Genomic DNA, 15656 nt, shown 5'->3' with positions numbered 1-15656 from the left:
GGCAGACAAGAACTGTACATTACATGTTATACATCACAGTACACACACACAGACAGATAGACAGACAAACAGAGACACAGACAGACACAGAGACACGAGATATGGCACCCAATGGCATACAACATGCATGTGAAATGGCAGTAGGCATTCAGCTTAGACAATTATAGTGGTAGTTATCATACATCCCTGTTGCACACAACAGCATGCATGTGTTCTAGCAGAAGTCATGCACCTTAAACAATTATAGTAGTAGTTAGCATACATCCCTGTGTTGCACCATTTGTGTTAGCAGGTTATGCCCCAAACCTGCAACACAATGCATGCACTATGCACCGTTGCACCACACTGCCATGTTTTGTGCAACATACCTCACATGTTAACAGACAATCGCTGAACTTTGTACATCTGCCACTGATGCTTTGTGTTGGCCACTGCCCATGTGTGTGAGGACATGAGCAGAAGGGTATGTTGAGTGGATACTATGTTTTCCTGAGCCCTAGCTTGCATATCTCCCCTAAAGCAGTGCATGTCTGTTCAACATTATTCTGCTTACACCTGAGCTGTGTCTACAGACAATGTGCATGTGTCTATACACACATGTTTGACAAGGCTGTCCTTACTTTGCAATGGAGCCACAGACCAGCACTGGTTAACAGTACACCAGTCTGATGTGTGGCATATGACCTTGCCAATCACATGTAGTATGACATGTCTTCTGCTGACGTGTTGAATGACATGCATACATGTTTAACACAATGGTGTCCTTTCAAATATACAGTGAGGTAATGGTGTCCCAATGTAGGAACGTGTTATACTAACATGGACCTTCAGCTGACACAATGTTGTCAGTCTGCCCTAAAGATATACAGTGACATACTGCACATTGAGCTGATGTGCATAGCCATTGCAGGGCATCATGTGGCTTCACTATTGCTATACAGTGTGAGTTACAGACACAATTCATAGCCATGACTGTGTTCAGATACAATACATATCTAATGTGGAATGTGACCCACGTCACTGAGGTGTATACACACTAAACCCTAATGTGAAATGTGTGACACAGGTCACTGAAGTGTATTCAGATGACACCCCTGCATATCTGCAACCATATTGCTGATGCCTGGCAACTATGTGCCCAGACACAGCTAGCCTAGCAGTACTCCATGTCCCACATGCCATCTGTGTACCTCATTCACATGAGGAGCAAGCATGACAGTGATGTCTGACACCAGCAAGGTGAATGTGCTGTATCTGTGGCCTGATGTGATTGTATGTGTATGTTGTGCAACACATGTATGTATTTGGATACTGTATAGGGGAATGCTTTCATGTCATGACACACTCATGATGTTCAAGAAATGTTATGTGGTGGTTTGATGTCATGCCTACACAAGCTGTGCACAGGCCTGCATGATGTTTAGTGTTTCACATCTGCAATATCACCATTACACAAAGGCCATAGTTGTATTGTGTTGAGCCAATGTACAACAGGGTGTACACACATGTACATCACTTCTACTGTGTGTGTTGCTTCATGTCTCTGGCCATCCTCCATGGCCACGTGCAAACATGTTTTCTCCAATGGTTGTGATGGGCATCTATTTCACATGTCAGTGTTGTCCCATATGACATACACCCATAGATGTCATATGCTCCACTGAGGACAGGGTTATGCAGACAAAGGGTTGTATGTTTGGGATGTGAGATATGTTTTGCAGGATAGTTAAGCAGTGTTGCAGTCAGCCCATTAAATGTCATGGACATGTCAGATAGCACATGACATTGTGTGACATTCATAGCAAGGGTATAATCCACAAGGGTGAATCCTGTGGGCTGGTCATACTCCAGCTCCAAAACATTTAGAGTGTGTGCACACATATGCTCTCTGTATAGTACTGTTTGTACTCCCCACATATGTAATGCTGATCTGTAGTACATGTCCCTACAGTGAACCACACCTTCACCATTGTATTCATAGCTGTCCACATATCTGGCAATGACAGTTTGTAAGGTTTAGTGTAGGTGTTTTATATAGTCTTCAATTATTCCACATGGGTAACCACTGTGATGCATTACAGGTCTGACCTGTATATACATTAACAGGGCCACCATACATAATGTGTAAGTGTGTTAAATGGCCACATGGCAGATAGCATGCAATTAATATGATCTGTGCATTATCAAGCCTGCTAAATAATAACAATGTCAACTGCAACAGGCTGCTGTCACTGCGAAACACCAGAGGTACCTAAATAGGAGTGTCACAGCAGTAAAATCATTATCCACATCGGTGTGATAGCTACAGGGTGCAATGAACATGTTAGCACATAAGCCAGCACAATACACTATACTATGAAGTATGCACACCTGTGCATACATAGAGTAGCAAACTATAATATGTGGCATGTGTGCATACATGCCTTGCATATGATGTTACATTACATATTGTACAGTAACACATGTAACTATATGAAATATAGTTGTGTTATATGTGCATTAGTGACTTGCCAGGCAACTCCAGGCTCAGTGGTTGTGAGACACCCACCTCCACAATACCAGCTAAAGCTTGTGGATGGAGGTCTGCAGGTGTCCCCAGGTTGGCCAGTAGCTCCTCGGTACATGTGAGTGGGGGCTGGCTGAGTGCCCCCCCCCCACCTATTGCACCTTGTTCCCTGGAAATTGCATTTGAACGCTGTTTCGCCCATCTAATGATATCAGTGCAGTGTCGGAGCACCTGCTGATAGGTGCGATTGTGGCCGACAACATCATTTACCCTCCTGCGCAGTTCCTCCCACTGGGCATCCTGCTGCTGTGCATCCTCTGGCACATGGCTGAAGAGTGTTACATGTTTATCAAGGAAGTATGGAATCAGGACCTCATCCTCCAAGAAGGTGTACACAGTAACTCACAGAGAAGTACAGACGTACAGCTGAACATACATGTGTATCACATTTATTAAGATTACAAATATGTCTTTGCAAATCTACATGACACTAACACCACTGACATGTTTAACTCACACGCATTTGACAGGTACTGGTGATTTGATGTTATTGTTATATGTGTGTCAAGTGATGACATTGCTCATACTCTATGTGGATGTTGTCTTGATTTGGGCATGTCTGCTTGCCTGTACTGGTGTCTTTACCTATCAGCACATGCCTGGATGTGTTTACATTAATGCAATAGACCTTAATGTTGTGTATATGTCACATATATAGTCATACACAGCCTTAAGGGACATGACCTGTGACCCTGCAGACTTGCTCACGGAAAGTTTTACATGTATGTATTTTGCCATATACATCTACATGGCACTGTACAGCAGTTTAGCATCCTGCCATGTATTACCTGTGTTGCACATGCGAAACACATGGGACAATGGCTAGCTTGATGGTATTTGCAGGGTTGGATACCAACTATAGCATGTTTGGTCATAGTGAACTAGTAGGCTATATGCCCTGGGCCATTTATGAGCCTAGGCTGAAAGGTTACCTAGCTGTAGCCAACAGACAGTTATGTTTCAGTGGCCAGTTCAAGCAGTGCCACAGAACTGATCCACAGGGTTACTGATATATTTGCCATGAGGTCATCACACCATGTCTCAAAGAGGGGCAATGTGCAGCTTTGCTGGACAGGGATGTATATTATGGCAGGAGTATGTAAAGTGTATAAGGCAGTGATCTGTCAGGCATGTTGTGATCCTTGTACTAGAAAGGTGGATGCCCATGAAGTATGTGTTTATTTGAAATCAGGATGTGTAAGTGTAGCATGTCCAACATCTCTGTGTTGGACATGGCTTTATTCAGGGTAGGCATCATGCTACATAGTGGAGCTAGGGATTGAGAAGGCAGGTGTAGGCCATCTGAACATGGCCAATAACCCTTAAAGAATATATGTGATCTAATATGGGTCACTTGAGTGTTGAATATGGCTGAACACTGATCTCTATATTCATGGATGGCACCCTGCCATGATTAGGGATACCACTTATGACTACCTGACTAGTGTGGTGAAGTAGCTATCAAAGGAAAGACTACTGTCCAGCTGCATCCCATACACACACAGTTTCCATTATGTTGACCACTGCCTAGGTGGTCATTCATGGGTGCAGAGTTTTTAACATTAGGGATGACAATGCAATACTTAGCTGTCAGATTGTGGCCATACATCACACACCACACATCTGACCCACAAAGGCCCTTCTGTATGTTTCCAGCAGCACTCATTGAGTCAACTATTGCTACTAGTTCATAGTCATTTGCAAACTCCAATGGGCAGATGCCTTCTGTGTTAGTCTATGTGGTATAGATAACAATGAGGGGGAGTACCAGGAATTACCCTGTATTACTGTAGCTGGCACTGGTTTGATGTGCATGTATTAGTCAGACACCTTCTGTAGTGTTGGTTCTCTCAGCAGTCCAGATGCCAACCACTCCTGTGACATAGGAATATGCACCTAGTTTACTGAGTGTAGCTGGAACACAGCATGGGTGATGGTGTCCTAAGACCTGGCAAGGCCATGATATGATGTGTGAATCAACCTTACTGTCATCTACATCTGTACTGACTACATCAAATGAGTTGATCAAGGTTCATGGCCTTACAGACCAGACTCAGCAGGGTAGTTGTGCACTATTTCCCATTATCAGTGGTGTCTCCCCCTTTGTGGGGTGTGATAACTGTTGCTGTGCACCATTCAGTGTGTACACAGCCTGACATAAAGCTATGATTAAACATGATGTGTATGTAGAGAGCAAATTGTTCTGACATTTGTGTAAGATACACCCTGGGATGTTGACAGGTCCCATGCAAGCTGTATGTATGGCTTTAGAGAGTGCAGCTTGTACTTGCATAGTTGTTATTCCAGGGGCTCTGTAGTGTACATGGATATATAAATATGTGTCCCTGTTGGGGGGAGGTGAGTGTGGGTTTAGGTTATCCAAGACCCTATCTGGATGAACAGGTGCTATTTCTGTCGATGCAGTACTTCTCATGCCATAGTGCTGTGAAGCATGGCAGGTCTTGTTGTTGCCATTACGATTCATGACACAGCTATAGAATGCTCTGTGGTTGGCCTCATAATATGTGGCTAATTAGTTTCACAGTAGCTTTGTGTGGTTTTACATGGTGTATCTGCATCTTACTGAGTTCTGGTTCTGTTTCAATGGCAGAATCACTGCACTTATATGAGTGCTTAAAGTGCATTTGCGTAGGATTCAGCATTTGCACATGCATTGTCCATCTGTGTGGCTGCCATGACAGTCACCACTTCGCTCTTAAGAAGCATAACATTGGCTTTGGAGACTGACTATGTGTAGCATACTGTTAGCCCTATTTGTGTGACTATGGTGATCCAGTTCATTGGGGTTGAGGAAATCCAACATACATTGAGCACAGGTGTTGGTACATGAGTCTTCCCAGTTCATAATGGAATAGTTGAGAGTAGCCATTAATATGGTTTTCTGTTTCAAAATTAATATTCCCCATTACAGCACAATATGACAGTTGGGAATTCTGAAGCATGGTGGTAGGTTATCTGTCGCAGGGTGCAATTTGGATTCCACTTTGGCAGAAAGGTAGTTGCTCAGCAAACTGCATCTGAAGTTATGCAAGTGCAGCTAGCGTGGGGGTGTACATATCCTTCAGGAATATGGACACACCTGTGGCCCGTGTGTTCCAATAAAGGATAATGGCCAAGAGGTGAGGTATGTGTTATAACATGGTCATGCAGGGGTGCTCTGCAGAGCATTGAACCATATCTCAGCCACTGCACAGATATGTTCTCCATGTTAAGGATTGATGTGAGTCCATATTGAGTTTCTGAAATGTATCATTGAGTAGCAAGACCCACAGTTTATTGCTTGGTTGTCCCTGTTACAGCAGTGGACTTTCACTGGAACTTTGCACGATGAAGGCGCTATAGGGGAAGCATGAGCCCTAGCCAGTATCCAGATTCCCAGGTGTGACAGGTGTAGGCCCTGTCTGGCAAAGCATCACGGTCTGTCAACCATGTTATCCCAGGCAGAGAGATACTGGATACCCTTTGAATTACACCAGTACATTAGACAATTGTGGAATACAATCCTTTTCTCCCTGTACTGCAGTATCATTCTGGCCAATGTCAGAATGCTACCCAGGCCTTGGGACATACCTGCATGGGGCTACAAGACCTGACAGTTCCTACATGTGTGTTTCCATGCAGTCCAGGCTACAGCATCACAGGTCCTGCACAACAACATGGAATATGCCAGAGCCATGTGTACAGTTCAAAAGGTGGTCTGAGTGTATGGAAATGTGGCTAATCACGGCAGACAGGCAGCTGATAGCATGTTTGCCCTCGTATAGCTTGGCGTGTAACATAGTGCTAGAGTTTGCATTCACAAATGAGTACTGTTGGGCATGTTTCTGGCCATGTGTTCTGACGTGTGGCACAATTATGCAAACTATGTCATACAGTTTTTGTATTTTGTTGTCTATTCCAGCTTGGGAGGTCTCTTGCTTGGCCAGATACTTAGAAGCTTCTGTGAATGTGTGTGATTTCTGGTGGTATGTGTGGGTGCCCTTACTGTGTTCTGGTAAGGGTATGTGTTGTTGTGGTGATGAGATGCATGTGTTAACCTACACCTCATGACTGTCCAGTTCTGGTAAGGGTATGTGTTGTTGTGGTGATGAGATGCATGTGTTAACCTACACCTCATGACTGTCCAGTCCAGTCGTGGCTGTAGACTGGACTGCCTTCCAGCTTACCCCTGTAGCTGCATCCCAGACAATGTGTGGGGTGTGGTGGTAGGTGGGTTTGGCAGTGTACATGGCATTGAAATTACATTCCCCCAGGATGGCCACATACACAATGCTGACGTTAGTAAACACCAGTAGCTGACTAGTGGACATGCCTGTATGAACATTCAGTACTACAAGTACCAAGTACTGTATTTAGTTTACGTATTGCCTATGAAGATGTTTTAGACAGTGATGCTCACAAGTAAATATTTGTGTTATGAACATGACAACACAGGCTATTACAGAAAGTTAGTAGCTACCTTTAGCAGCAATCCTCCTCTGAGTAGCACATCACATCCTGATAATTGATTACACATGATGCAAGTGTCAACAGGTATGTATCCTTTTCTGGGTATATACTCACATATCCACCAGAACCATGAGCTCTGTTGGGCACAGACACCCACTCCCCAAACAGAGTCAAGTATCAATAGACTCTGCTCCTACTATCAACATGATCAGGATATAATCAGATAGTGTAAGCCATCACCTATGAAGCAGCTATTACACATGGGCAGCAGTCTCCTACATCTTACACTCCTACTGCAGATGTTACACTGGAGTTACAGATGATATGCAACCTGTTTCATTATCAGTACTGTGCACATCCTTACATACAGTATTTGCAAGCGGATGTTAGGTTGGCAATGAGAGGTTAGGCAGCACAAACCTGAAAGTTCAACCAGTGTGTCTCTACTCTCAATATCCACTGTATGTAGGTGTTCACATAGCCATTTGGGCCAGCCCTGTAACAAGGGTCACTACACATTTGCATAACATGTACACATGCACAGCTGTTATTGCTTGCAAACGATGCTAGCAAAGTGGATACTACATGTCTTATGTGCATGGCTAGTTAGCTAGCTCTTCCAATTTTCTTTGCTATCATGCTGCTAAACTGTCATATGAATACAAGTCATATGTATCCTGTTATTGAGTATTGTAATTGCCAATAGACATAACTAATGTTTACATAACATAACAGAAATGCTATGTAAAATGGAATACAGATCTGCCTAAAATACTGTACATTACACAGTTATTGGCACAATATCCCACAATGCAAATCATATTTGCACAGTAAGCCCACCTTTGACATGTTCATCTCACTAATACACCCATACATATGTCTACTGTTACAATATATCAACATATACTATCCCCTGTTATAGCACATACTTGTTGGACCAACCCTGACACTGACAGTGGCTGGAAAAGAATTGGTGAATTCCAAGTCCATATATATCATCCCTTGGTGTATGAGGAGTTTGCCTTGTGACCTACAGCAGTACACACAAAATACTACAGGCATTAACTACTGCTCAACATTACGTCACTACAAGATAGCTATTTCCACTGTATGCATTGATTACACTGTAATTATTACAGAACAGGTACTACATACACAGACATACTAAATGTTATACATACCTTCTTAGTAACTGGAGGTGTTATTGACTGGTATATTAATCGTTTTCAGTTTGTGTTTCGATCTTCTGTTGGGTATTTTGTACTATTCTGCAGGTAGATACAGATGGTTTGAATGTGAGACAAGGCATCCTTTTATAGTTAGAGATCAGTAACATGTGCTATCCTGATCACCAACTGGTGTTCCACAGTAGTTAATTACATGCACATCAACTGTGCAGCTACTCCCTTAGCCAATACCATGGCAACAGTGGAGTACTCCACTTGGGCTTTGTCCCTTTGCCTTACTTGTGAGCAAGATGGCCTGGAAGTGTTGTCTGAAATCTATTGCAACAGCTGTATGGAGACAAACACAAATATATTGTGTGTAATGCCTAGAAGATTTGGTCTAAATATGAGTACTGCTGTTATATTTCTGAACATTGCTACTTGTGCAGGGTTTGTCTGTACCTAATACTTCTGCATATGTTTCAGTCTGGACAGGATGTTTGACCAGCTCAAGGCTGTATGGCTATGCATATAATGTTAGGGGATTTATAGTGTGCTCACCAGACATCTTTAGTTTGGTGTAAATGTGTATCATACTGTGCTGATAATCAGTAATTGGTAACACTTCCTGGTGTAATTACTTTTCAACCCCTGGAACAAGATTAGTTCAAACAAACCCTGTAACATCAGCAGCTATTCCATTGTATAACAGCAACTATTTCACAAAGGGCCATGTTAGTGTGTCTCTGTCCAGGTATGTTAAGGTTTCAGCAGATGTTGTACAGTGGGTGAATAATTGGTTATGGTATGACAGTATGTATTGTTGTAATTAGTGTGGCTGTTGGGGGAGATGTTGGTGGGTGTACATAGCAGATGCAGGTGTGTAGGAACTGATTTTATACATGTTCTATATGTGTGTGGGGGTTCTTTCCCTATGTGAACACCTATCCCTTAGTGGACTAATACTATGGTAATTGCAGGCTGATTCATTAAGGCACTGTTAAATGCTTCCTGTATAGCATGCAGGTATTGGTACTGGATAAAAACCTCAGGACACACCACGAGAAGTTCCAAGCTCTATTTATTCAGTTAAAAACATAAAAAATATAAAAAAGATAAGCGCTTTCACGTGCTAAAACTGCACGCTTCATCAGATCTCATATAATGCCACAAACTGCTAGCTTATAAATTAGTAGATAGCCAATAGCAGTGCTGTTTCAATTAAAGAAAACAATTAACAAATGTGGATGTTCAATGCATTTCAATAATATTGCTGCGCTTCCCATCAATACAAAATCTGTTATAAACACAAATCATTTGTTTAACTCCATGATAAAAGAAAAATAAAAACTAAGAAACTTGCTATTTAAAACACGTCAGATATGTGTCACTAATCGCATCATATATTAACAACTGAATACACTTGAAAATCTCATGCTGAAGCACAAGAATGCTGTTGAAAATGATGCGTAAATTATTTCGTAATAAGAATAAAGTGAATCAGACTCCTCAAAACGCGGTCTCGTTTCACTTACATAAGTAATGTGATATTGTGCATTTGAATGTGAGTCAAGCTTCTCGAAATATGGTCTAGATTCACTTATAAATATCATATAATGTTATACATGAAAATGTAGAACAAGCAATCCTGACTTTCATGGGCAACTGAATAGTGGTTCCCACAAATAAAAATGTTCTAAATCCATATTGATAGATATCACACTGCGTGACTCAAACTGATGTTAACGGTATACTCCAATAATACATTATGCATTTCCTGCTTAAATAAGATGGAATAAAGACCTTGGTACTCTATCATGTTGTCCAATAAATTATATTTTAAAGCTAAAGAATGTATAATGTACCAGATTAGTCACACTAACCTGAAACACCTGCTAGGACGTTAACCCTTAAAGCAGGATAAAACAGAAACAAAGTATACTGTGATTGTTGTCTAAGTCATTAAAGTCCATGTTAGTGTTTGTAAAAATAATAAATAAAAATGCCAAATCAAGGAACCTAATTTAGACAATGGGTCCCCAAAATTAAAAAGCAGGCAATACACTATCTACCAAAATGTATGGTCAATTGACTAATGTTCTGGCCTCATCAAGCTGAAGCACACAGAAAATACATAAAAAATAAAAAATAAAAAATAAAACCGGCCACTTATGCTGGTTCGAATTGTTACAAAATTCTAATAAAACATACTCACAGCTTAGAGCTAAGAACTAAGAGAAAGATGACAGTTGCTGTAAATAAACCATATAACATCCATTTGATTTTATAATGAAAATAACGAAATAACATGCGTCAAATCAATCTTATGCCGCAATCTAAAAATTGCAAGCCAACATAAACAATGACCATATTGGATGTTATTAATATTGAATGTTATAAATATTACCATCATAACAAGTCACCTACTAGTTCTATTTCAGACAACGGCGAAGCAAAATAGTATCGTATTATTCTTAAGAAGTGTGTACGCTAAAGTCTGTTGAGTGGACAGTTCTGCTGAGCAGAAAATAAGACTGAAATGCATTCCCTTCCGATTCCAGAGGCAACTATTTGTAAAATCACAGAAATTAGTGCCAGTTCAAAAAACCAGAGATGGGTACTTAACCAAACAATAAAATGTGCACAATCATAATAACAAAAGAATCACGCCCTATCCTTTTGCTTATGTCAAAATCTCAGTTAAATCGAGCTTTGTAACACTAATGTATGAATCCTAATTGTACACAAAAGATGTATGACAACCTTATTGAATTTTTAAAATGTAACATAAAAGAGATAATGACTAGTTCCTTAAGGCATAACAATGAGCTTTACCTATCACTTAAAATAGGTTTCAATGAGACAAAACTGTTAATGCCTGGATCCCTGTGTGCTCCTGTCTTAAAAATCCATTTCAATTCGAGTTTGGCTAGATGGTTAAAATTATCCCCCATCCTGTTGCTTTTTGCTAAAGTTTCTAATACTCTAAATTTAAACTCATGTGTTGGATATTCACCAATGTGTCTTGCTAATGCATTAGATTCCTTGTTCTTACGTATATCATAGCTGTGGTTATATATACGTTCTTTTAACTTCCTACTAGTCAAACCAATATAAAATGCTGGGCTATGCAAACAATTGGCCATATATACCAAATTGCTGCTGTTGCAATCATAATATTTCCTGGGTTTGAACTCAAAAACCCCATTTACATGTGCATAATGCTGAATAGTTGTAATGTGTTGGCACATGTTGCATTTGGTGCAGGGAAAAGTACCAGATGCTTTATGCTGAAGAGATATGCCTGTATTATTAAAGTTTCTAGAGAAAATCTCCTTCAGGTTATTACAAGTACGAAAAATAAAAGATGGTCTTGCTCCCACTAGAGTTCTAATTTCTTCAGTGGCTGTGAGGATGTTCCAATGCTTGGAAATTATCCTCCTGATTTGTTCATTGTCATTGGTATATTTCATGATATAAGAAATTCTGTTCCCATTATATTTTCTTTGCCTATAAAAATCCTCTGAGTTGTAATTATTGGACCCATGCGTACCTATATCTACAGAAGTCCCGGACTCTATACTTTGCAAAGTATTCCCAGAAATCTGTATGTCACTCTGAGTATTAGATATTGTATTAATGGACAGAGTTGTTTGCTTAGCTCTCTCTACTATTGTTTTGTCATACCCTCTGGTCAAAAAAATGTTAGCCATTCTTTCAGCTTCCTCTTTAAGAACTGCTGAATCTTGTATAATCCTGGTTAATCGTGTGAACTGAGCTTTCACTATACCAGGATACACATGCCTGGGGTGCATGCTACTAAATTCTAGGATGCTATTCCTCCAGCATTCTTTCCTGTGAAGTCTAGACTGGATAATACCTGCTGGATCAAAGTATAAGTTGACATCCAGGAAGTTAATATGTGTACTGGAATATGAAAGAGTGAACTTAAGAAAATCCGTAGTGGATTGTAAATAATTAACAAAAATGTTCAACTCTTCAACAGTACCCCCCCAAAATAGAAGTATGTCGTCTACAAACCTCCTGTATAAACAAACTTTGCTCATCCATTCATTATTGAACAAACTGTGTGTTTCCCAAGAATGTAATACCAAATTGGCATAAGAGTTCGCACATGGGGTGCCCATGGCTACACCCCATGTCTGTAAGTAATATTTCTGGTTAAATGTAAACACATTGTTATTCAATACTGTGTCCAATAACTGACCAATCAAAATTTGTCTGTCATTTGAAAAACCACTCTTGGCCACCATAATATCTCGAATTGCTTGCATCCCATAGTCATTCGGAATGCAAGTAAATAAATTACAAACATCCAGAGTGACTAAAAGGATGGAGTTCTGTTTTGAACTCTGCCTGTTGAATTGTTGAATGTCATTCAATAGATGCTTAGTGTCTTTCAAAATAGTATCAATAGTGTCTACCATGGGTCTAAGCATCTTCTCAATAAAAATTGAAATATTATATGTAGCCCATTGTCTCCCTGCCACAATTGGTCGCATGGGAATGGGACTCGACACCTTGTGTATTTTCGGTAAACCTTTCAGTGTGGGTATAAGAGGATGCTCTATATGAAGAAACTCATACATTTCATGGCTCACTTGTCGGCACATCAATAGGTCATACATATCTGAGTGAATATTAGAGATAATGGCTAAAACTTGTTCCAATGTCAGCTCTCTGTAGCTACTACCTGATAAAGAATGTTCAATGTTATTAACATAATCATTTCTATCTAGCACTACTACTCCCCCCCCCCCCTTTGTCTGCTGCTGTTATAATAATACTACAATCTTTGCTTAACTTAATCAAAGAATGAAATTCTGCTTTGTTCAGGTTGCAAAATTTGTTAGTAACATGCTTGGAGGAGTAGAGAGAATACATATCAAATTCACACGATTTGACAAAACATTCCACCATGTGTGGAAGTGGTGGACAAAAAGTACTTTTCCGTTTCAAAGTCGAAGTCAACTTATTTCTGTCATTGATGTTAATGTGTTCAACACTACCAAAAAACATTTTGAGCGCTATATTCCTGGCAAATAGCCGTAAGTCACAAAAGGTGTCAATTTGTGAACTCAGTTGCGAGGGTATGTAACTCAGTCCTCTGTTCAATAGAGAATAGTCAGAAGTAGAGAGGATAACACTAGAACAGTTAAAAACCAGATCAGTCAAAACATCTGTTTTTTCTGCTGCCCGTACCTGTCTGTCGAGTTCTTCCTTTTCCTGGGCCCTCTGCTTGTGGATCTCCCTCTGAAGCGCTGCTCCATTCTGATGGGAAAAGGAGCTTCTGGTATTTTGTTGTAAATGACATTTGTACGTCTCACTGTTCCAGTTCTACTTGAATCGTCATCCTGCACCAGCGCCAGCTGATTCGGAGGTGGTGTATTCAAATCCTTCCTTCCGTTTCTTTATTCAGCATGCAGGTATTGTAAGACCTTGAATCCTTTTGGCAATACATCGGAATGTAATAAAGTTTTGCTAAATGAAAGATGTCTGTGTATTTCTGTCATGGATATTTGCAATCACTGTAGTTGTGTTGGTGACTAACCCTATTTGGTTCATGTCCATAGAACATATTTGTAATAGTGTATTGCCATATACTCTTCATATGTTATGTTCATATTGTTTGGGGGTGGCAGAGTGTGTGATTGCTATGGTCCATGTTATACTCATATTTGAACACTTCAGATGCTGTATATACATGTGTATGTATATATATATATATATATATATATATATATATATATATATAGATAGATATATACATATATATAGATATAGATATATAATATATATTATTGCATACGTTTATATGTACCTCCATAGATGTGTACATGTTTTTAACCTATCTATATATCTACATATATATGTATATCTCTATATATCGACATGTATCTATGTATGTCTCTGTGTGTGTATATATATATATAGATATAGATATATATTTATATATATATATATCTATAGCATGCATCTTTCATTGGGTACATGGCGGTTTGTCCTATTTTCACACAATACTCCCTTTTGTGTTTTAACCTGTCTGAAGGTTAGACCCTGGAGTTAGAATATATAGTTAGGTGGATGTGGGGGGGCAATTGCTACTAAGCAATATTAAATCAAAACCACACACTCCATTGTGGATGGCTGTGCCCCCACAATTCCCCAACTATATATTCTAACTCCAGGGTCGCACTACAGTGGGGAAGGGGACATATTCCATTTACTTGCCTTACAGTGCTCTGGAGACTGCCAATAATACTTGTCAGTCAAATGAAGTGCCAGTCAAATGGCAAATGGGGTCAGTCAAATGGGTGTCAGTCAATTGGAAATTAGGGCAAATTAAGTAGACCCATGTATATATCTATATATATATATATATATATATATATATATATATATATATATATATATACATATAGTATTCATTTGTAACAGTTACACATATGTAGACTTGTATATGTTGATTCACAAACTACAGTACATTACAATGTACTGTACATATGTACACAAAGTGACTGTCCCATTTGTGGTCAGTACTGTGGAACGCCTATAGTATAAGATGTAGTCTAAAGACCCTGAAACATGTATACAGCTCCAATGGCTTAGTGGTAAGTCCCATGACTATGGTGTGCATGGTCCAGGGTTCAACACCTGTGATGCTTTAAAATGTGTGTTACTCCAGAATAAGGCTCATTTAAGCAGTTGTAAGCATGTTTAAAATTGTTTGTGTAACATCAAAGCAGCAGTTAAACAAACTTTAAAACTTATAACATGTGCGCGCAAATACGGCCACATTTGCTAACTACTCAGGATATATACATTTCAGTGAAGTAACATCTCACTATGTGCTCACATAACATTACATTCTCTGTTGACTTTACTCTCCAGCACACATGGGTATATATGGGTGTTTCAAATGTTTATTATACTGAAGAATACTACCTAGATATGCAAGCTGTGGTTAAGGTATACTTTTTAACATGAAAACCATCACTGACTTTATTGGGATTTGAACCAGGAATGCACAAATACTATGCAAATGCTGTAACCATTACATTACTGACATCAATGTTGCTTCTGTCTATTTCCTATTTAGATGATTTCTATGTGTAAGCTAGGCTAAGCAAAGGGTGGAGGCGCCCAAACCCATTGAGATTCACTTACTCTTGAAATAAAAACATAACAAATGAAATGAGAGACTATAATTAAATTCTTAACTACATTAGGCATAGACCCTCACTGACACACTTCATGAGAAACCTTGATGTGTAAATGGGTAACAGAATATACACCCCTTGGATCATGTGTCCCAGAACCATACAGCCAGGGGGTGGGGGAGCCCCTCCAGTTTTATAGCTACAAGACCTGTTGGGGAAATTGAATGGTGTTGATTTTTCACATTAACATGCCCTCTTTAGATCACTAAGTGC

The sequence above is a fragment of the Protopterus annectens genome, chromosome 11.part0, assembly GCF_019279795.1.
Source record: "Protopterus annectens isolate FY-2018-M chromosome 11.part0, PAN1.0, whole genome shotgun sequence".
Taxonomy (NCBI): domain Eukaryota; kingdom Metazoa; phylum Chordata; order Ceratodontiformes; family Protopteridae; genus Protopterus; species Protopterus annectens.
This window is presented reverse-complemented; position numbering follows the sequence as displayed.